The 23,459-nt window shown below is 37.0% G+C and overlaps 1 protein-coding gene across 3 annotated transcripts in view; it reads right to left on the bottom strand.

The window, feature by feature from the left end:
- Positions 1 to 23,459, bottom strand: part of PBX3 (PBX homeobox 3) — a 220,004-nt gene that overhangs the window by 182,022 nt on the left and 14,523 nt on the right. The window lies entirely within an intron of this gene.

Raw genomic sequence — 23,459 nt, 5'->3', positions numbered from 1 at the left:
CCTCAGCTTTCCAATTCCCACTTACAAATTTCTCTAAATTATTATTCATATCTCACATCATCTCCAGACTTAAAATACATAATATCCACCATCTAATGAAAAGTCAGTTCTGTCTGTGCTCTTTATTCTTGTTTTTCTCTTAACACCCTGCTCTTCTATTCATCCCTGCTCTTTTTTTTCCAACTCTTTTTTAAAATGTTTTTCTAATTTATTTTTTGAGAGAGAGAAAGAGAGAGACAGACTACTGGGGGGTTGGGGGTGGAAGGGGCAGAGAGAGAGGGAGACACAGAATCCCAAGCAGGCTCCAGGCTCTGAGCTGTCAGCACAGAACCCGACGTGGGGCTCAAACCCATGAACTGTGAGATCATGACCTGAGCTGAAATCGGACGTTTAACCGACTAAGCCACCCGGGCGCCCCTATTCATTCCTGTTCTACTCTATCCTCTCCACAGACCTTCCTACCACTCCAACCTCATATATTCAAATCCTGTGCCAACTTGAAGAAGAAAATAAATCTGTGACCTTGCATCATTTTCTAATTACCATCCAATTCCTCTCCTGTTTTCACTCCAATGTCACCATTCTACTGACACAATCTATGACAAGGACATCTTACTTCAGTTTCACCTTACTAGAGATATTTCATCTTCACAGTAGATATCATTTTCCTCTCTTTGCAACTCTATCTTCTTAGTTTTCACTCTACCACACTTTCCTGCTTTTCCTTGTACTTTGACCATTAGTTCTCTGCCTCCAGCGCAGTCTCCTCTACGATGAAATTCCCTGGGATCATCCCTGATCTCATCTACCCCTTATATTTTCCACAGTAAGGCAAAGACCTCTCAATTTCTATTTATAGCTCAGATCTCCTCCCTAACAGAAAATTTCAAACTCCTATATCTAGTGGAACATGTACATCGAGCATTCCCATAGGCACCACAAATTCAACATATTCAAAAGGTATCTCCCTTTCAAGACTGAGATCAGCAGAAAAGAGTAGGTAGCTCTAAGGCCTTCACAGAAGTATTGAAAAAAAGCAAAAACTGTCAGAATCAGATTTTTTAGAACTCTTAAATAATCAAAGGTTTATAGCAAACAGGACTGAAACAAAAAAAGGTAATGTTAGAACAGCAGGAAAGCTTCACAGCACTTTTCCTTTTCCTTGTTCCATCTCCCAACCTGGCTGAGTCGTGGTCTCCAGAACAGCAGCCTGTGTTCTGAATGTGGGACACTGATCCCTAGTTCTGGAGAAAGCAACGCAGATCTTATTTGCAGAGAAGTGTGTTTGTTTTAACTGTCTGGGGCTGCTTGAAGGACTGATGCAAGACACCTAACTTTTGCCTCAGAATTCACTCAGGGTGAAAAAGGACACACTCTTTTAAATAAAGAGACAGATGATAGATAGATAGATAGATAGATAGATAGACAGACAATTATTTTTAAAAAATTGTTAGCAGAATCGGTTGAGCATCCGACTTCGGCTCAGGTCATGATCTCACAGTCTGTGAGTTCAAGCCCTGCGTCGGGCTCTGTGCTGACAGCTCAGAGCCTGGAGCCTGCTTCTGATTCTGTGTCTCCCTCTCTCTCTCTCTGCCCCTCCCCCGCTCATGTTCTATCTCTCTCTCGCTGTCAAAAATAAACATTAAAAAAAATAAAAATAAATAAAATTTAAAAATTGTTAGCAGAAGGAAGAAAAAAATTGTTAGCTGTCAGCTGGGGGAAACCATTATAGTGGAGGCAAACAATAAAGCACTGAAGGCCTAGGGAACAAGGCTGGGGAGAGAGTTTCTAGGGAAAGTAGGGCATTTAAAAGACCACATATACTAAGGAATTTACAAAGTCAAATGAATGCTCATGACAGGACACATGCTCTGAGACCTGACAATACCCTAAGCTTTGACCTGTGGTTGATTTCTAGGCTCAGCACAAGAGTGTAAAGACATAAAATAGTTGCAAATGACCTAGATAACAGTTGGCAAACACTAGGAAATGTTTACCTTTTTCTTTTTTTTTTTTAAATTTTTTTTTTTCAACGTTTTTTATTTATTTTTGGGACAGAGAGAGACAGAGCATGAACGGGGGAGGGGCAGAGAGAGAGGGAGACACAGAATCGGAAACAGGCTCCAGGCTCCGAGCCATCAGCCCAGAGCCTGACGCGGGGCTCGAACTCATGGACCGTGAGATCGTGACCTGGCTGAAGTCGGACGCTTAATCGACTGCGCCACCCAGGCGCCCCTGTTTACCTTTTTCTTCTTGTTTTTCCTCTTTTATTTTTATTTAAAAAAAGAAAAAAATTGTTTTTGGCTCCTGGCATTCAAGGAAGTCTCCATTGAAACACTAGGTGACCACAGCCTAAAGGAACAGACTTCAGAGAGCATACGTGACAAATAGAGACTTTACAAAAACAGTCTTTTAAATATCCATGAACATGGGCCCCTGGCTGGCCCAGCCAGTTAAGCAGATGATTCTTGACTGCAGCTCAGGTCACGATCTCACAGTCCATGGGTTCAAGCCCTGGATCAGACTCTGCATTGACAGTGCCACAGCCTGCTTAGAATCCTCTCTCTGCCCCTCCTCCTCCAAGCGCACTTTCTCTCTCTCAAAATAAAATTAAAAAAATAAACAAATCCATGAACAGATAAAAGCCACAGTCCACAGGAAGCAACAAAAATGAACTCTGAGAAAGGAGACTGTGATTTCCAGAGATACCATATTATACTATTCAAAATGTCCAGTGTTCATCGCTTCTCGGCCTTTTGGCTAAGATCAAGTGCAAAATGTCCAGTGTTCAACAACAAAAAAAATCACAAAGTCAGCAAAGAATGAGGAGGTAGGGTCCATTCCATAAGAAATACACAGAAACTGTGCCTGAGCAAACATAAACATTTTTTAAATAAAAAAATATTTAAATAAATATTTTAAATATACTATCCTAAATATGCTTAAAGAGTTAAAGCGAACTATGGACAAAGATTTAGGAGCAGGGTGCCTGGGTGGCTGTCTGTTAAGCATCCAACTCTTGATTCCAGCTCAAGTCATGATCTCACAGTTGTGGGTTTGAGCCCTGCGTTGGTCTCCACATTGACAGCATGGAGCCTGCCTGGATTCTCTGTCTCTCCCTCTGTGTCCCTCCCCTGCTCACACTCTATCTCTCAAAATAAATAAACATTTAAAAAATTCTTTAATACATTTTTTTTTTAAAGAGAAAAATAGTAGGGGTGCCTGGGTGGCGCAGTCGGTTAAGCGTCCGACTTCAGCCAGGTCACGATCTTGCGGTCCGTGAGTTCGAGCCCCGCGTCGGGCTCTGGGCTGATGGCTCGGAGCCTGGAGCCTGTTTCCGATTCTGTGTCTCCCTCTCTCTCTGCCCCTCCCCCGTTCATGCTCTGTCTCTCTCTGTCCCAAAAATAAAAAATAAAAAATGTTGAAAAAAAAAATTTAAAAAAAAAAAAGAGAAAAATAGTCACACACAAAAAGAATATTAATAGAGGCAAAAATTATAGAAAGAGACAAAATAGAGCAGGCAGCCTCTCCTCTGTTGTCCTGTCCACCACTTCCATGCAGTCCATTCGATAAACTTCTATCTCCTTTAAAAGAGAGAGAGAAAGAGAAAGAGAGAGAGAGAGAGGGACCAAATAGAAATTCTGGGGCTGAAATATACATTAGCCAAAATGAAAAATTCACATAAGGGTTTCAATAACACATTTGAGTAGACATAAGAATCACTGAACCTGAAGACAGGTCAACTGAAATTATCTAGTCTGAAGAAAAGAAAGAAAAAAGAAAGAAGAAAATGAAGAGAGCAAAGAGACCTGCGGCACACCATCAAGCATATGAGCATAGACGTGAGAGTCCTCAAAGGAGAAGAAAGAGAAAAAAAGACAGAAAGAATATTTGAAGAAATAATGGCATAAAACCTCCATAATTTGATAAAAGTCACGAAGCTACACACCCAAGAAGTTCAATGAGCTCCAAGAAAGGTAAATGCAAAGAGATCCACACTGAGACACACTATCAAATAGCTGAAAGACAAGGCGAGAATCCTGAAAACAGCAAAAAGTGAATCATTACATAGAAGGAATCCTCAATGGGGCACCCGGGTGGCTCAGTCGTTTAAGCATCTGACTTTGGCTCAGGTCATGATCTCATGGTTAGTGAGCTTGAGCCCCATTTCTCTCTCTCTCCCTCTCTGTCCCTCTCTCTCTGCCCTCACTCACCAACACTATTTCTCTCTCTCAAAAATAAATAAGCTTAGAAAAAAAAAAAAAAAGGAATCCTGAATAAGATTAACAGCCAAATTCTTATCAGAAATGATGCTGGCTAAAAGGCAGTGCAATGACATATTTAAAGTTCCCAGAAAAAGAGGTGCCAATTAAGAATTCTACATCTGGTAAAATTATCCTTCAAAAAATGAAAAAGGAATTAAGGCATTCCAAGGCAAACAAAAGTGGAAGGATTTCATCATTAATAAATCTGCCCTACAGTTATGCTAAGAAGAGTCCTTCAAGCTGAAATGAAAAGACACTAGACAATAACTCGAAGCCATGTGAAGAAACACAATTTCAGTAAAGGTAACTACATAAAGAAATATAAAAACTAGCGTCACTGTATTTTGGTTTGTAAATTTTCTTTGTGTTTCCTATATGATTCAAAAGACAAATACATTAAAAAATTATAAATATTTTAATGAATATGCAATGTATAAAGATGTAATTTATGACAATGTAAAGGAGGGAAATGGAATTGTACAGGAGTAGAGGTTTTGTATGCTACTGAAACTAAGTTGACATCAATTTAAATGTCACTGTTACAAATTTAGTATATTAACTGTAATCCTTATGGTAACCACTAAGAAAATGCCTAAAAAGTATATATGAAAGGAAATGAGACAAGAGTCAATACAGTACACTACACAAAATCAATTTAAACACAAAAGAAGGAGTTAATGGAATGAGGAACAAAACTGTGTAAGACATACTTAAGAAAACACAGTATACCAAAATATGCAAGATACAGCAAAAGCAGTGCTCAGAGGAACTACGTAACTGAAAGAGCCTATACTAAAAAAGAAGAAAGATCTCAAATCAATAACCTAACACCTTAAGGAACTAGAAAAAAAAGAAAAGAAAAGAAAAAAACAATGAACAAAATCCAACACTAGTAAAAAGGAGGAAATAATAAAGTGGAGAGTAAAAAATAAAGAATAGAAGAACAATATAATCAAGGAAACCAAATTTTGGTTCTTTGAAAATATCAACAAAATTGACAAACTTTAGCTAGACTAAAACCAGAGAGAACATTCAAATAACTAAAATTAGAAAGTAGAAACATTACCACTAACCTTATAGAGATAAAAAGGATTACTGCACAGTAACAGATTACCTAGAAAAAACAGACAAATTCCATAAAACACACAAATTATCTAAACAGACTCAGGAAGAAAGAAAAAATCTGAATAGATCTATCAAGTGAAGAGATTGAATGGGTATTCAAAAACTTCCCATCAACAACAAAAAAAGGCTAGGACAAGATGGCTTCACTAGTGAACTGCATCAAATGATTAAAGACAAATTAACACCAACTCTCAAACTCTTCCAAATAATCAGGAAAGGAGGGAACATTTCTAACTCATTCTTTGAGGCAAGTATTACTGTGATACCAAAGTCAAAGTTACCACAAAAAAGAAACCTACAAACCAACATCTTTTATGAATTGTAAATAAAAAATATTAGCAAACCAAACTCAAGAGCATTTTAAAAGGATTATACACTGTGACCAAGTGGGACTTATTCCAGGAGGGCAATAGTGGTTCAACATATAAAAATCAATCAATGCAATATATCACATTTATAAGATGAGCTAAAAAACAAACAAAAAAACCATGTGATTATCTCAATTGATACCAAAAAAACACATTTGACGAAATCCAATATCATTTCATAATTTAAAATGCTTGGAAAACAAAGAATAGAAGGAAACTTCTTCAACATGATAAAGGGCATTAATGAAAAACCCACAAGTAACATAATACTTAATAGTGAAAGACTGAAAACATTCCCTCCAAGATCAAGACTAAGACAAGGATGCCCACTTTCACTGTGGCTTTTCATCAATTTGTTGGAAGTTCTAGCCAGATCGATGAGGCAAAGGAAAAAATTACAGGCATCCAAAATGGAAAGGAAGAAGTAAAATTATATGTATTCTTCTATGAGATGATGCTATGTATGGAAAATTCCAAAGAACTCACAAAAAAACAAAACAAAACAAAACAAAACAAGAAACTACTAGAGCCAATAAATAAATTCAGCAAAATTACGGGGTACAAGATCAAAACAAAAACTGGTTGTGTTTCCATACAGCAGCAATGAAGAATCTGTAAATGCAATAAAGAAAACAATTCCATTTACAATAGCATCCAAAAGAATATAATATCTAGGAATAAATTTAACCAGGGAGATGAAAGATGGTATTTAAAACTACAAAATATTGCCAAAAGAAACTAAAAGCTTAAATAAATGGAAATATATCCCATGTTCACAGATTGGAAAACTTAATATTTGTTAAGATGGCAATACTATCCAAAACAACATACAAATTAAATACAATCCCTAACATAATTTTTTTGTAGAAAGAGAAAAGTCAATCCTTAAGTTCATATGAAATTTCCAGGGACTCTGAATAGTCAAAACAGTCCTGAAAAAGAAGAACAAAATTGAAGTACTCTCACTTTCCTATTTCAAAACTTATTACAAAGCTACAGTAATCAAAAGGCTACAGTAATAGAATAAGGATAGACATAGAGATTACTGGAATAGAACTGAGAGTCCAGAAATAAACACACCTATCTATAGCCGATTGATTTTTGACAAAGGTGCCAGGACCATTCCATGGAGAAAGAACAGTCTCTTCAACAAATGGTGCCGGGGCAATTGAATATCCACATTCCAGAGAACATAGCTGGACCACTACCTCATACCGTATGCAAAAATCAACTCAATCAACCACATAAATATAAGAGGTAAAACCATAAAACTCTTAGAAGAAAATATAGTGGTCTTCATATCCTTGGATTTGGCAATACATTCTTAGATATGACACCAAAATCAAACTCAATAAAAGGAAAAATGAATAAATTGGATTTCATCAATATTAAAAACTTGTGTGGGATGCCTGGGTAATCATCCAACTTCAGCTCTGGTTGGGATCTCACGGTTCGTGAGTTTGAGCTCCACCTCAGGCTCTCTGCTGTCAGTTCAGAGCCTACTTTGGATCCTCTGTCTCCCTCCCTGTCTCTGACTTTCCACCCAACCCCCCTACTCTCTCTCAAAATAAATAAACATTAAAAAATATATATTAAAAAGTTGTGTGCTTCAAAGGACATTTCCAAGAATGTGAAATAACAAGCAACAGAATACATTCGCAGGAGAAAATATTTACAAATCACATATCTGGTAAGAAGAGTCTAATATCCAGAATATATAAAGAAAACTCTTAGAACTCAACAAAGACACGCTATCCAATTAAAAAACAGGAAAAGATGTGAACAGCTATTTCTCCAAAGAGGATATATAAATGGCCAAAAAGCATGAAAAGATTTTCAACATCTGTAGTTATTAGTGAAATGCAAATCTAAACCACAATGAGATATCATTTCACACCTCGTAGGATGGCTATAATTTTTTTAAATAGAAAAAAACAACTGTTGGTGAGAAACTAGAACCACCACACAACGCTGACAGGAATGTAAAATGATGCACTTGCCGTAGAGAACAGTTTGGCGTTTCCGCAAAAAGTTAGACATAGAATTACCACATGATCCAGCAATTCCATTCCCAGGTATATACCCAAAAGAATCGGAAACATGTACTCAAACAAACACTTGTTCAAACTGTTCATAATATTCACAAGAGCTATTCACAATAACGAAAAAATGAAAACCACCCTAGTGTCATAAAGTGATGAATGGACAAATTATGGTATAACCACAAAATGGATTATTATGACCATAAAAAGGAATGCAGTATTGATATGTGCCACAACATGGAAGAACCTTTAAAATATTGTTAACTTAGAGAAGTCAGTCACAACGGAACACACAGTGCATACAGCTGACCTTGAACAATGGAGGGAATTAGGGGCACCAACACTTCCCTGCGGTTGAATATGCACATATACCTTTTTGATTCCCCCCAAACTTAACTACTAACAGCTTACTGTCGTCCAGAAGCCTCACCAATAACATAAAGAGCCAATTAACACATATTGTGTATGTAATAAATATTATAGACCCTATCAGTACAATAAAGTAAGAGAAAATAATATGTTAAGAAAATTATAAGAGAAAATACACTTAAAATACTATACGGTAAAAAATTCACCTGTAAGTGAATCTGTATAGTTCAAACATGCATTTTCCAAGGGTCAGCTAGAATTCCAATTACGAGAAACATACAGAGTAGGTAAACCCAGAGACAGAAAGCAGATTGGTGGCTGCCAGGGGTGGAAGGGAGGGAGAAATAGGATGTGACTACTTAAGACATATGGGTGATTACCTTTTTAGGTGATAAAAATGTTTTGGAACTAGAGAGAAGTGGTGGTTGCACAACAATGCAAATGTATTAAATGTCACTGAATTATATACACTTTAAAATGGTTAATCATGGTTATATGAATTTCACCTAAAAATATATTTTTTAAACTGATCTCCTCGAGCAGATGGAATGAATATACACTGCTGCTATAATGATAAACTAGTACAAGAATTTTGAAAACTAATTTGACATTATATAGCAAAATTGATAATGAACATACCCCATGACCCTGCAATTCCAATCTACTAACTCTCTCCGTTGATGACAAGCACTCACCTGGTTACCTACTAGAAACTAACAAATACCCATGTTTTCTCCTCCCTCAGTGACTACATTCAGTTCCTTTGGACAAAGTGACATTGACTATTTCCTGCCATGTGCTAGGAGACACAACAATGAATGATACATAGTACCTCTGCCTTACAGAGTTTACAATGTACTGAAGGCAATATAAAACTAAAGACAGTGACACAGGGTGCCTAGGTAGCTCAGTCAGTTAAGCGGCTGACTCTTGATTTTGGTTCACGTCATGATCTCACAGTTCGTGGGTTCAAGCCCTGCATCAGGCTCTGCACTGATAGCGTGGGGCCTGCTTGGGATTCTCTGTCTCTCTTTCTCTCTGTCCCTCCCCCACTCAGGCTCTTTCTCAAAAATAAATAAATATTTTAAAAAATAAATTAAAAAAGTAAAATAAAATACAGTGTCATAAGTACAGTAAGAAGGGAAAAACAGCATGCTATTGGAGCACATGAGATAGGCAACTAACACAGACTTGAGAAAGTTCAAAAAAGTTTCCTGGAGGAAGGGGCACCCAGACTAAGTTCTTAAGGATACATAGGATGAGTCAGACAAGCGAAGGGAGGCAAAAAATTCTAATCACTCACCTAATCCTTACTTTTCTTGTTTTAGTTTTATTCAAACCATTGTTCCCTCTTTTTTAATCCCTACTATTACCCACTAGAAAGTACACCCCATTACTGACCTGCAGAAGCCACCTAACCACTATGTTCCTTCCAATAGCTTCCAAAGTGAACTATGTAAAAAATCTGATCCTATCACTCTCTTGCTTAAATCTATCAATAACTACCCAAAATACAAAATAAAACGCTACTCCCCACACAGAATTAAAGCCTCATGGATGAGATCCTTGCCTGTCTCATCTTCCACCTCTTCTTCTTACTGGATGATTCAGCTTTTTAAAATTTTCATGCATCACTCTTCTTTCTCACCAGCGAGAATTTGCTTTGTATTTCTGATGCCTTACTTATGTTACTAACATATAATGAGTCCTTAATACATGTTTCTTGAAGAAATAAATGAACAGATTAAATAACAGCAACAGCTGTGATTTATTAAGCACCGATGATACCCCAGATGCCCCATTAGGTGCTGTGTACACATTCACCTCTCATTCTCACAATCACCGTGAAAGGTAGTGTTAGTAGCCTCACATCAGGAAAAAGATCACCAAGGCTCAGGAAACATTAGGTAACTTGCCGAAGTTACAAATCAATTAAGTAGCAGCTCCAGAAGTGGGACTCAGATCGGTTGGATTCCAAAACCACTATTTTTCTACTGCATCAAGCTGTCTCCCAAACTACTCTTAAATATCCTCTCTCCAAATATTAGTGCATCTTCTTATTTATAAACTGCCTTCCCCAAAGTGAACATCAATTAGAACTGACTCTAATTGTGTTAAGATGCGCCAAACGTTGCTTTAGGAGTACCACTCCAGTTCCCAAAACAAAGAAGTTTGGGGACAAAAGAACTAATAATTATTAATAGTCCAATCATTCCAATAAAACAATCCTTGTCAATCATCTGTCTAAAACGGGAAAGAAAAGTAAAGTTTTTATTTTGTATGACAGTGTTGAAAATCACCTTACCATTTGCTAATTCTTCACATAATATACATTTTAGTTTGCTGGAGAATGGAATGAAAAACACACACTCCTTATCACAAACATCTATCTGCCCTCGGGAGGCAGATGGTGCAGAAAGACCCACTTTGAATTAGGCAGTACATGCTTCATCCGTACTTAGAAGTTAATATTTGATTTCTCATGTATCTACCACCTACTGCCCTACTAGAACACACACTGTACAAGCAGACGCAACGTGAGCTCTGTATCATACTCGATCCCCCTGGTTATGCAGTCTGTTAGCATGCTTACACTCCTCACCCCAAAATAAAACATTCTCCAAAAACTCAAGACCCAGAAGAATGAAAAATTCAAACTGTTACGAATGTAAAGGTTAAACAATGGTGACAAAGCTTCAAACATCAAATGGAAAGGAAGAAAAGTAGGTAAAAAGGAGAAAAGAAAATGATCAAATATTCAGTACCCATAATATATACCAAGCACATAAATTATTTCATTTAATAGTAGGTTGCTAATGTTGCTTGAATAACTGACAAAAACACGATTTTACACCCCAAGTTTGCTAAAATTAGTCCTGAGAGAAAAGGTAACATGTAAGGAGAGCAACCTTACTTGTTGTCCTTCCATTGTTTGTACCATTTTAATGGGATTTTTCTATTAATCTTTGACAAGCCATGAAATTTTATATTTTCACCATGACCAACCCATGAAATTTACCAACTTTGTCCATGATTCATACCAGGTCATAGTTATAATGTCTGCTATGCATTTTAGCTAAATAACCACTGAAACTTCTCCCTTTGGACAGAATGAAAAATCTGCCTATAATTAAAGCAGGAATTGTTAACTACAAGCAGTTAAAGTTTACAGCATTGTTTGACAGTTGCAAAGATAAGCCAGTAAAAAGCCTGAGATGCTGTGTCTACCTGTACTTCCCACACATTTGAACAATAGTGTGATATCTCTTAGCATCATAAAATCAATCTCAGATTAGGTAATGAAATATGCACCAGCCTTTTCCCAGAACCTTTGACAAATCACACACAATCCTAAATCTTCATAAATCACGATTAAAGACAAGTATATCATCACCAACGCATATATCTTCCCAAGCCTGACCCAGAGACTAATGAGAAAAGGCCTAGACTATCTCATCTGATTAATTAATTCAAAATGTCTGCTGTTATTCAAATGTGAGGCTGGTATTATTTGAATAACACTTGACAGCAGCGCCTGAAGATATCATTTCTGATTTGTGAAGCCGCCGCTGCATAACTGATGATAGTTTATGAAAATGTTCCAATGAAGCTGCTTTTCTTGGCACAACTGTGAAAGATTTGCCAAAGAGGTGGTTCTTTTTTTGTCAGCAGTTGATGTTGCTAATGTTGTCAAATATTTCCCAAATACATAGTCTCTGGAGTCTTTTCTCCTTAAATATTGCCACAATAGCAGCTTTTCCACCTTCCAACTTTGATGTGCCTGAACACAAAATTGCCTTACAGAAGCCCTCTCTCCTTTTTAAGGATCTAAACAGCACCTTCCCAGGATTCACTGAGTCCCGCCAACCAGCACTTTTTTACAAAAAGGAATTTGACACTGTGCTGAAATGAGTATGAGCCTGAGATTGCCTTTTACTCAACTCAGTATTATTTCTTCCTTACAGAATGTCAAAAGGAAGGTCATATGGGCACCTGGCTGGTGCATAGGTACAGCATGCGACTCTTGACCTCTGGGTCGTGGTTTGTGCCCCACGTTGGGTGCAGAATTTATTTAAAAAAAAAAAAAAAAAAAAAAAGGAAGACCATAAAACATCTTAAGGTCATGGCTTTTTTTTAATTGGAAAGCAAAAAAAGTATTTTTAAAAGCCTAAATTAACTGTTTGCCCCTTCAAAACAAATTACGGCTCTCTGGTCAAAATGTAACGAATGGAGCTAAGAGAATATCAGAATCAACCTTACTTATGTTCTGATCCACTTTTTACTTCGGAGATTTTTCAACGGTTCATACTACATATGGCAGTATCAGATTCTCCAATTTTCCTTCTCTGTAATCCTAGCGAAGGATAGGCTCAAATTTTCCTTCTCTGTAATCCTAGCGAAGAGTACAAAGACTCCTCAGAGCTATGTTAAATACCTTGCAATGTGCATCTCCTTACCATTCAATTTCTTCTTCCTTGCCACTTAAAACACACTTGCTTCTAGAAGCCTTCTCCATTTACAAGCCCCCTCTACTTCCTCTTTATACAGTACATTCCATATTGCAGTACTGTGAAAACAACTTTAACGTGTAACCTATGTGATGACAATAACCAAATCATACCAATTTGATTAAATGAGCCAATCCTGCTTTTAAAAACACAGTTACATATTAAATATTAAAGCTGAATGAGACCTTAGAAATCACCTAGTCCAACTTTTATTTTGTAAATAATCACTCCGCAACTTGCTCAGACCCCAGGAAGCCTATGCTAGATCTGTGTGGAAAACTGTGACTCAACCAAGTGCCTCTGTTGATCTGTCCTTTTTTGCTATTATGTGTGCAGTCAAGAATGATTATAGGGTCCACTTTACAAAGGCCAAGTTGTCTTAACTTTGAAGATTATTCAGCAGAACATCATACTTGTATAGGCACTTAATAAATACTCCCAGGGGGCCACAATAATGGCTTAAAGATGTATTGTTACCTTCAGGGGTAACATAATAAAAACCTATTTCTTTTCAGGTCATCTTTCCATACAGATATTGTACATAAATAAAGATAAACTAATGATCTTAAGACAAGTTATATTTTATATGTAGTTTATTTCTCAAAAGGTGATGCAAGGATCCCTGGAGTTTCCTGAGACCCTTTCAGGAGACCACAAAGTCAAAATTATTTTTACAATACTAAGAGGTTGTGGTCCTTGTTCACTGTTTTCATTTGCACTGATGGTATACAAGCAAAGGTAAGTGAAACTCTTGGTGCCTTAGCACGGAGCAAGGCAGGGGCACCAAACTCTACTAGCAGTCACTGTATTCTTTACCACTGGACACTGAAGTTTAAAAAAAAAAAAAGGCCAATTTCAGTTCAGAATGTCCTTGATGAGATGATAAAAATTATTCATTTAATTATACCTTGAGTACATGTCTTTTTAATATTCTGTGTGACAAAATAGGAATTATACACAAAACACTGCCCCTGCATACTAAGTATAAGAGAAAGCACTTGTGTAATTGGGTTCCAAGCTGCACTGGCTGCTTAAAAAACAAATGACTAACAAACTATGGTTATCTCAACCTGGATATTTGACAGACGTATTTTTGGAAAATGAACTTCAAGGAAAACAGCTACAGTTTTTGGCACTGATAAAATTCAAGCTTTTTAGTGAAAAAATCAGAATTTTGAAACACTACATTATGTCCACCACTGTGAGTTTTACAGCTTCCCAGTACTTAAAAACTTTTCTGGTAAGTTTGGTGTAATATTAACAAATGTAATTTTTTTGATCTTATATAATGAGATGTGTTAACATTTGGAAGATAAACATAACTCAATGAATCACTATTTTCCAAATGACCAAGACATAGGTTACAAAATCATGCATGGGTAGAAGAGCCATCAAAGTGCAAACTAGACTAACAAATTTTAATGAAACAGAGCAGAAAAGTTTTGAAATGTGGCCTCAGATTCCACATTCGAACTTTTAAGAAACTACCACTAGTCAAGTTTTGGAGCAGTAAGTATCAAAAAAGAACGTCCAGGGGCGCCTGGGTGGCTCAGTCGGTTAAGCGTCCGACTTCGGCTCAGGTCATGATCTCACGGTCTGTGAGTTCGAGCCCCACGTCGGGCTTTGTGCTGACCGCTCAGAGCCTGGAGCCTGTTTCAGATTCTGTGTCTCCCTCTCTCTAACCCTCCCCCGTTCATGCTCTGTCTCTGTCTCAAAAATAAATAAACGTTAAAAAAAAAAAATTAAAAAAAAAAAAAAAGAACGTCCATAATGACTGGAAATGGCTATTAAAATACTCTTCCATTTTCCATGTATATATCTACATTAGGTCAAATATCTCTTCATATACATCACCCATATGGCAACAGACTGAATCAGAAGCAAATATGAGAATCCAGTTGTCTTCTATGAAGCCGGACATTAAAGAGATTTGCAAAAATGTAAAATAATGCCATTCTTCTTACCATTTTGTTTTGTTTTGGAAAATGCTATTCAGGATAACATGTCAAAGTTTATGGGGTGCCTGGCTGGCTCAGTCAGGGGATGGGCCATGGGACTCTTGATCTCAGGGTTGGTAAGTTCGAGCCCAACAGTGGGTGTAGAGATCACTTAAAAACAAAAATCTTTTTTTTTTTTAAAACGTTTATTTATTTTTGAGACAGAGAGAGACAGAGCATGAACAGGGAAGGGGCACAGAGAGAGGGAGACACAGAATCTGAAACAGGGTCCAGGCTCTGAGCTGTCAGCACAGAGCCCGACGTGGGGCTCGAACTCACAGACCGTGAGATCATGACCTGAGCCGAAGTCAGACGCTTAACCGACCGAGCCACCCAGGCGCCCCAAAAACAAAAATCTTTAAAAAGGAATATAACAGGGCTGCCTGGGTGGCTTAATCGATTAAGCATCAGACTCCTGATCTTGGGTCAGGTCATGATCTCACGGTTTGAGAGACTGAGCCCCAGGTCAGGCTCTGAGCTGACAGCATGGAGACTGCTTGGAATTCTCTCTCTCCCTCTCTCTCTACCCCTCCCCCGTTTGCATGTATGCATACATGTGTGCTCTATCTCAAATAAATAAAAATTAAAAAAAAAAAGAAATGTAACAAGTTTATAATTTGTAAAGTAACTTAATGTTTTTAAATGTTTCAATTTCTAACACAATATATACTGATACATAAATAAAAATTCTTTTAAGAGTGTAAGGGGGTCCCAAGATCAAAAAGCTTGAGAATCACTGACATAGATATTCTCAAAAGTCTTCATTTAGGTAAGCTTAATATATTAAACGCAGTTTCCTACCCAAGAAATCATTTACTTAATTTATATATACAAGAACTGCATATATTTTAAAGGAATTCTACCATGTAGCAAAACTTGAATCCCTAATAAAGCACCAGTAAGCAAAGGAGCTGCCAATAAGACAAATTCCCTTCCTCACAAGGAGCTTATACTACCTACATTATAAACCAATACTTTTCTTTATTACAGGTGAACATATGCTAATTGCCAAATAAGTCCCTCAACAACCTACATCCCAAATTTCAGATTTCCCTCTCCTAACTCCCTGTCCTTTTTTCCCAGGTCTACCAGCATCCAAGGCTCACTGCTAGCTTGCTCTTCCCTTTCATGGAACTGTTCTATTTCATATTCCTGATTCTTTCCCCTCAATACAACCAAGCATTCACTAGACTCAGAGATCAATGACCCTCTCGGTGTTTGCAGAACCACTAGGATGAGAGTAAATCCAGGGGTGCCTGAGTGGCCCAGTTGGTTAAGCATCCAACTTCGGCTCAGGTCACGATCTCACGGGTTTGTGGGTTCAAGCCCCGCATCGGGCTCTGCACTGACTGTGCAGAGCTTGCTTGTGATTCTCTCTCTCCCTCTCTCTGCCCCTCCCTCACTCGTGCGTTCTCTCCCTCTCAAAATAAATAAACATAAAAAAAAAAAAAGACAGAAAGTAAATCCATTAGGCTTCCAAGAAGAAAATGGGTTGCAATTACAAATTGGGACAAAATATGGTTTAAAAAAAAAAAGCCAACCTCTATAAAAGCGGTTTTTAAACTGAGGGCCATGGTCTGCATGAGGGCCATTAGGATTTTCAAGGTGTCTATAAACTCCCTGCAACTGTATTCAAACTTCTATGAGCAGGTGCATTTTTTTAGTAAGTGGGCAATGGACCCATTGCTTTCACAGACTCACAAAGGAAACTATAACCAGAAAAGATTTAAAACTTCCTGCTCTACAGCTTTCTGGAATACCACAAACATGGGTACTTGAGAAAGGCAGTTATGACTTATTAACTAGTAGATGGAAGAAATAACAGATATTTAAATTATATGGCTTTTTAAGAATAAAAACAAATAGGAGTAAAATATTCATCAAATAGTTGTAAGCCTTCCATGTCATAATGATTTTCATGAAGCAAAATATTCAGCAATGAGCTTATTTAGACATATACCCCAATTCACCAAGTTCACTTGTCATTTGAAATGGTCTTTTGGTACTGCAATTTAGAAAATCCATGACACAATTACATCCAATGGCTTTTCATGACAAATATTTAGGGTCTTGTTTTTTAACTATTTCAAATTGCTCTAAAGGTTATGGTTCAATTAAAAAAAAAGTGGACACAAAATACAATTTCCCAGATTTTCCACCTGATGAGTCGCAACAGATCCTTGGATGGTTCAAAACAAGAAATAAACAGTTCAACAATGACAACGTATGTAATTAAAATTAAGTCTACAGGACAAAACTACAGCAACTGAGTAAATGAAACTTTACTATACTCCCAATCATAATAATTTTAAAACCAGAACTCATTTTAATAACTCATAATCATAGTACATTTTTATTTAATCTTAGGTTAATCTTTGGACTAGTCAAATACATGTGACCAATCTGTCACCTCTGAAGATAATTATTTAATCATTAACTTAAACAGAGATTTTTGTACCTTATAGATACAAAACTCAGTTATGAAACCATACAGTCTAAAATGAATATAAATCAATCATTATGACAGAAGAACTTATTTGAGAGTCAAAATGAACAAAATATTCTGTGTCAGCAAAATGTCTCTTGTCAAAATCTACTCTTTAAGATTTCACTGCATTATACTGAAACAAATGTCCTTCCCAACTCTATAGAGAAACAAATCTTAAACCATAAACCTAGTTATGAAATAGTTGCTTATTATCGTATCTAGGTTTTTTGCGGGTTTTTTTAGTTTATTTATTTTGGGGTGGAGGGGTAGAGAGAGAGGGAGAGAGACAATCCTAAGCAGGCTCCGTGCTGTCAGCACAGAGACCATCATGGGGCTCAACCTTGCAAACCATGAGATCATGACCTGAGCCAAAATCAAGAGTCAGATGCTTAACTGACTGAGCCACCCAGGTGCTCTCAAATCTAGTTTTGTTTTGTTTTGTTTTGTTTTTTAACTTTTATTTATTTTTGAGACAGGGAGAGACAGAACATGAACAGGGGAGGGTCAGAGAGAGGGAGACACAGAATCCGAAACAGGCTCCAGGCTCCGAGCTGTCAGCACAGAGCCCGACGCGGGGCTCGAACTCACGGACCGCGAGATCATGACCTGAGCCGAAGTCGGCCCCTTAACCGACTGAGCCACCCAGGCACCCCTCAAATCTAGTTTTAAGTAAAAACTTCAAAGGTGAATATTTAATTCCAAGCATGTTAACAGGAGTTTCACCATAAATTTTTCTTTTTTTCGCATATATTATCATTAATGATAGTAATGGGAGAAGTAATAATATATACAAATTACTTTTACATGTAATTTGCATATAAATTACTTAAGATCCAGGTAAGTAGCTCCAGCAGTTTTCTTACATTGTATATGGTTATTACAGTTAAGATAAATTTCTACATAAAGGATTAGAAGAATGTAGTATCAGATTTAAAATATTCAACAGAGGGGCACCTGGCTGGCTCAGTCAGTACAAGCATGCGATTCTTGATCTCTGGGTAGTAAAGTAAGTTCAAGCCACTGGGTACAGAGCTCATTTAAAAATAAGTAAGTAAACAAATAAATAAATGAAATAAAATGTTCAGCAGATACACATCACATAATGTATGGAGAAGGCATTTAATTATTTATTTAAAAATAAGTTATTGATGCTAAATGGGTGATGGGCATTAAGGAGGGCACTTGTTGGGAGGAGCAATGAATGTTACATGTAAGTGATAAATCACTAAATTCTACTCCTGTAACCATTATTACACTATATGTTAACTAACTTGGATTTCAATAAAACTTAAGAAATAAATAAGTAAAAATAAAAATAAAAAAAGTTATTGAGCACACTGTGTGTGCTTTAAAAAATAGACCACTTCTGCCCTCTAGGAGCTTACAATGTCCTAGAAAATGTAAACTTAAAAAGAAAAAAAAAAAGCCTACCACTCCTAAATGAATCTTTGTAGCATACTACTACCCGTCAACTTAGCTCACTTTTATTTTTTTTTTTTAATTTTTATTTTTTCTTTTTTTTTTTTAATTTTTTTTTTTTTTAATTTTTTTAACACTTATTTATTTTTGAGACAGAGAGAGACAGAGCATGAACACGGGAGGGGCAGAGAGAGAGGGAGACACAGAATCTGAAACAGGCTCCAGGCTCTGAGCGGTCAGCACCAGAGCCCGACGTGGGGCTCGAACTCACGGACCATGAGATCATGACCCGAGCCGAAGTCGGCCGCTTAACCAACTGAGCCACCCAGGCGCCCCTTAGCTCACTTTTATCCAATGAACTTCAATGACCCAGAAAGCACCAAGATTTCTTAATTATAATAATAAGCCCTTCTAAGTAGAGATAAATAAAATCTCCCATTATTTTCCCTATTAGGTCATAATTTAATACTCCTTCCTTTATCTTATAACCCAGACAGACCTTTCTCTTTTTTGCATAGCTTTCACATAGCTAGCTGGAGATTTTGTACACCCCTCATATGCTACTTGTAAGTTTTAAAAAGAACAAACAAAATTAGGGATAACTGGGAATGGCAACACAAATCCCAAGTTTTAAAGACTGAACATATTTTTCAGTTGTCTACCTCTAAGAACATGCCTGTAAAAGGTCTGCAATACAAATAACACACATACACAGGGGCATCTGGGTGGCTCAGTCGGTTAAGCAACCGACTCTTGATTTCAGCTCAGGTCATGATCTTACGGTTTATGAGATCAAGTCCTACGTAGAGCTCTGCACTGACAGTGAGAAGACTGCTTGGGATTCTCTCTCTCTCTCTCTCTCTCTCTCTCTCTCTTCCTCCCTTGCTTGCACTCTCTCTCAAAATAAATAAATAAACTTAAAAAAAAGTAAACAAAAAAACAACACATGCACACACACAATACTGAAATGCATGAAAAAATCCTGGTATAATTTGTACCCATTTCCCTCCGACTTGTTTCCTGCCCTTAAATACTGTGGGATCACGGTTCACCAGTGACCATACTATCAAACATTACAGAAGGTGTGGTACTTCAATTTTACAAGAACTAATTTCTTTAAAATACAAACAACTTTATGCCCCTTATGAGAACCTGTGATCAGGTTTAATATCTACAAATAATCTGTTTCTGCAGCCTCCATACAGAGGGTCATCAAGTTAGAAATAGGATTATCAAATTACAAATAAGCCTGTTTTATTTTTTATTTTTATTTGAGAGAGAGAGAAAGAGAGTGAGCAGGGAAAAAGGGCAGAGGGAGAGACAGAGAGAATCCCAAGAGGCTCCACGCTCAGCAAGGAGCATGATGCAGGGATCGATCCCATAACCCCAGGATCTGGGCCTGAGTCGAAATCAGGAGTCGGATGCTCAACCAACTGAGCCACCCAGGCACCCCTTAAGACCTGAGCTGAGATCAAGAGTCAGATGCTTAACTGACGAAGCCACTCAGGCGCCCCTATCTTATTTTATTGAATGGATGTTTTTAGATGGTTAAAAACTGCTACCTTCACAGTAGCTGTCAAGGATCCCATGTCTATGAAACCAGGCAGGGGTAACAGAATATCTAGAACTACCAGTACAAAGAGAGGAATAGTGACTTCTCTGAATTTCTTTTTGAACTGTAATTATATCTTTATATCCTATATCCTAATCTATGAGTTCTAAAAACAAAATGTAAAAATAGGCTTAAGTCTACCTACCATAACTGTTAGCAAGGGCAACTCTAAGGAATGATCTAACACTCTAATATCCTAAGGTTCCAAGAACCATTTCAGATCTTAAAACAAAAGCTTTACCTATGAAAAATGTACAGTGTATTTCTAACTAAAAATTGAAACTTTTTGCAAAACAATATTTTTCTTATAGCATGTAGTTTCCCCTAAAAGGCGATAAACTCTTTATTCTTGCTTTGTGCCTTAAGACATAATCTGCTTTTATCCTTTAGCAAAATATGAACCAGCTACTAGGCTGACAATGCCAAGAACCATGACAAAATGGATTATTAATGAGAAACTGAACTCCAGAACTCTATTAATTTATGTCTTCCTGTCGGATCCAAAAGATATATCAGCCTTCTCACTCAAAAGAAAAAAATGCCAACACTGTACTTTGTTTTAAAGTTCTCCACAGATGAAGAATTCATTATCCAAAGTACAGTTCTGTTATTTCAGGCTTTCTTGTAGAATAAAGAATCTTTATCAAATGGCTAAGAAAGCTGCTGACAAGTGCAAGTACCTTGCAAAATATATTTACGTCAAACATTCACTGAGAAAACGGGGGAGGGGCAGAAAAAAGGTGAAAGCCCCTGCGAGAGTCCTATCCCCATCCTCCACCAGCAGTCTTTAGAAAACTAAGCCCTTTTGATTCCAGTTACAAAATGGTAAGCAGCATTAATACAACTGCATGTTTGTGGGCTTTTTTAATTCCTAATTACACTAATTATTCTGACATGAAGGGAAATGATCTAACAAGTGAAGAGAAGAATGTGTGATTTCTTTATGCATAAACAACAATGTTTAAGTGACAGAAAATATCCTTTTAAGCTTTCATAAAAAAAATCTATCTAATCTATGCTTATCATAATATTTATGAAATAAAAAAACCAGAGAGGAAAAATTGCTATAATGTACTCTGTGTGACCTCTGCTTTCTACGGAGAATGAAAACAGCCTTTTGCTTTTCAATCCCCATCAAAGTGGAGTAAAAGGAGGGACAGCGTTCCCGTGCTCACTGCCATTAATCATTGCTTTCTTCAAGCAAGTGCGTATTAATTTCTGTCATCCCAAACATCATCGAGTATTGTTACAGCACCGTTCACTCCTCATTCACCACCAGTTGTTACCAGTTTCCCTACACTGAGCAGAGACAGGGTGAATCGTGTGGATTTCAGTGTTAGAGGCCTTTATCCCTGGGGTGCTGACACCAATTAAGCCATTTCAAGAAGAAATGAGAACAGGCCCAACCCTTCCATGTAACAAGAGCTTGCACCTAGCTTTGGCAGGTTGCCATTTTCTCTAGCTTCACACTATAGAAATACTCTCTTCTCCACATCCTTTTGAATGATTCAGGCTGTTTACATGTAATCGGGAACAGTATCTTTTTGTTCATTTCTTCAGGTTCAAACTTAGTGCCCAACATAACCTAACACAAAAGACCAGGATAATCTAGACGGTAATCTAGAAAGATGAATGCTATTATTTACAGGATCATTAAATTCAGGTTAGGAAATGAAAACATATATTCTCTTTAATTCTGCGATAAAAAAAAATTTTTAAAGGCATTTCAGGCACAAATTAGAGAGACCCCAAAAGCGACTGCTTTTCTCAAACTTGGTTGATTGAAGACAAAATGTTTAATTCCATTAGCTCAATTTTAGCACTGTATTTCCTGGAAGAATTCATATACACAGGAATATAAACCAGATACTTCCAGCGTTAACGGCAGAGTTGGTGTCCAGTTTAAAGAGGCTTGTTACCAACACCGTATGGACATTTGCTTTCCTTTGGAGTCTTTGGTCAGGCACTACAGGCTCTGCTTTGTAAAAGGTTACCTCCAACTCCAACAAAAATCTGCTCAAGTGAGTTTAATTAAGATCATTTTTGCATCACTAAATATAGAGATCCATCAAACTCTTTCACAATATTGTTGATTTTTTTGACCGCTTTAGATCTAATCATTCTCCTTGTTTTAGACATTTACATCTGCTTTTAAGTTTTTATGGTTGCCTGTTGGCAGGCAGCAAACTGGAGCTGTCGATGCTACTGCAGAATAATGCAAGGTTTGTTATGAATTAAATATTAGAAACCTTAACACAGCGGCCAATAAGAATTATTTGCCTTATTAAAGCAGCAGAAGACGCTGATTAAATTTTCATTGCATTGCAGTCTTTTTCCCATTTCTGCTTTCAATTCATCATTCTAATGTATGAAAGGCTCGCCGAATAATGGCAGGGGGACTTAATTTCTGGAATGCAAATATAGCAAAGAAAATACCATAAATACCCTCCCAGAAAACATTAAACAGTCAGTTCTAATTAAGTGAATACTAACTAAGTAAATATTCTCTTAAAGGGAAAAAAATAACTCAAATGTCAAGAATTCGAGAAGCAAAGCACAATTACCTATATTACAAATATATACAGATACACGTTGTGGGTGGACTGTATTTTGGGGGGAATTACTCTTCTTGCAATCAGTTAACTCTTTTGCAGGTCTTAAAGCACTCTAGAAGAAAGGGGATACAGCCATGGTTGTTTTCAGCTTTGCACAGTTTCTGAAATTTTAATCATTTTTACAAGAAAAATATAGCAAGAAAGGTAATAAAACAATGTACATAGAGTAGCACTCAGCCAGAATGGCAACGAACATTTCTGAATTCCTACATTATGTTTTTAATTTACATTTACTGTTGCAAATATATTTAGGGAATAAACTGCCCCTGTAAAAATATTGTAATCGTATGTCCTATACTGAAGGTTGTTCACGTTTCTGCCTTAATGTGAGGAAGAAAATGAACTTCAAGTATCCATTTCCCCTAGAGAAAATCTCTTCCTTGAAACTCTGCAACTAATGAAATGGGGATCTATAAATAGCAGCATCATTACCATGAGAGCCTCTGCTTGGTACCAGTCTCTGCAGCTGACCCTCTTTATACTAATAACTACCAGACTTCAGTCTCATTCCTCTATAGGGTGATCAATATTAGGACAGTTAAAAATGTGATGGAAATTTAACCTACAGAAATGGTATTTACTTATCAAGTTTCCTAAAAACATGCAGTGTCGCCTATACTTACTATCTTTTCACTTACACGTTACTTAAAA

Source organism: Panthera onca, chromosome D4 (genome assembly GCF_046562875.1).
Source record: "Panthera onca isolate mPanOnc1 chromosome D4, mPanOnc1 haplotype 2, whole genome shotgun sequence".
NCBI classification, from domain to species: Eukaryota; Metazoa; Chordata; class Mammalia; order Carnivora; family Felidae; genus Panthera; species Panthera onca.
This window is presented reverse-complemented; position numbering and strand designations above follow the sequence as displayed.